Source organism: Arachis ipaensis, chromosome B8 (genome assembly GCF_059453495.1).
Source record: "Arachis ipaensis isolate K30076 ecotype BB chromosome B8, ASM5945349v1, whole genome shotgun sequence".
Classification (NCBI taxonomy): domain Eukaryota; kingdom Viridiplantae; phylum Streptophyta; class Magnoliopsida; order Fabales; family Fabaceae; genus Arachis; species Arachis ipaensis.
Window position 1 is genome coordinate 105611455 of NC_142443.1, and position 1307 is coordinate 105612761.

At 43.3% G+C, this 1307-nt stretch overlaps 1 non-coding gene across 1 annotated transcript; it reads left to right on the forward strand.

Annotated features, from left to right (window-relative positions):
- Positions 1 to 771: 771 nt before the first annotated feature.
- LOC148549121 (small nucleolar RNA R71) lies at positions 772 to 875 on the forward strand. The gene has a single exon (XR_015898470.1). It is a non-coding gene; the product is annotated as a small nucleolar RNA R71 (small nucleolar RNA).
- The last annotated feature ends 432 nt before the right edge of the window (positions 876 to 1307 follow it).

A 1307-nucleotide genomic window follows, 5' to 3' on the forward strand; every position in this document is an offset into this window, starting at 1 on the left:
TGTTGAGATAGCTCTCCTACTTGAGATTCCATCCTCTTGAGTTTTTCACCATGGTTCCTTAAGGTGGATCTCACATCATCCCTAAAGCTTTTCAACTCACTTATGTCCTGACCCATGTTTGCCAGCATTCCTTCTATCCTGTTTAATTGATCTTGAAATTGTTGGTTCGGATTAGGTTGGGTAGGTTGATTATTTTGGCCATGATATGATGGTTGGGAGTAAGTGTTTTGTGTGGCTTGGTATGATCTTTGGTTGGAGTTTTGGTATGTGGAATTGTTATGTTGGTTGTGGTTGTAAGGTTTGTGGTTTTGTGGTTGGGTTTGTTGGTTCCCCCACCCAAAGTTTGGGTGGTTTTTCCATCCTGGGTTGTAAGTGTTGGAATGTGGATCATATGGTTGCCTTTGTTGATTTCCTACATAATTTGCCTCTTCCCAATCACCTCCTTCAGTGCTTACTTCCTCTTGATCTTGTGTGTGTATTGCAGCCACTTGCTTTGTTTCTAATTTCCTGGTGAGCTCTACTAGTTGCTTGGCAAACACCTTGTTTTGGGCTAAAATTGTATCAACATGGTTCAGCTCCATGACTCCCTTAGTGTTGTGTCTCTCTGAAGCATAGTAGTACTCATTCTCAGCCACTGTCTCAATCACTTCAATGGCTTCTTCCACAGTCTTTTTCCTGTTCAATGAACCTCCTGATGAATGGTCTACAGCCTTCCTTGATTCATAAGAAAGTCCATCATAGAAAATATGCAATTGCACCCAGTCATGGAACATGTCTGGTGGGCATTTCCTTGTCAAATCCTTGAATCTCTCCCATGCCTCGTAGAGAGTTTCACCATCTTGTTGTCTAAAAGTCTGAACCTCAGATCGAAGCCTATTGACCTTTTGTGGGGGGTAGAAACGTGCCAGAAACTTGCTTTCCACCTCATCCCAGGTTGTTAGGCTCCCCCTTGGGAATGATTCCAGCCACTTAGCTGCCTTGTCCCTAAGTGAAAATGGGAACAAGAGCAGTTTATAGGTATCTTCCTGGACTCCATTGGACTTCACAGTGTCGCAAATTCTCAGGAACTTTGTGAGATGTTGGTTTGGATCTTCATTAGCACTCCCACCAAATGAACAATGATCCTCCACAAGTGATATTAGCTGTGGTTTGAGTTCAAAATTGTTGGCCTGAATGGGTGGTTTCTGAATGCTGCTACCACAATTCCCAGAGGTTGGGTTTATGTATGAACCAAGAACCCTCCTCTCGGGAATGACGTTGTTTCCATCAGCTCTCTCATGGTTGTGAACTTCTCTATCCATGTTGAG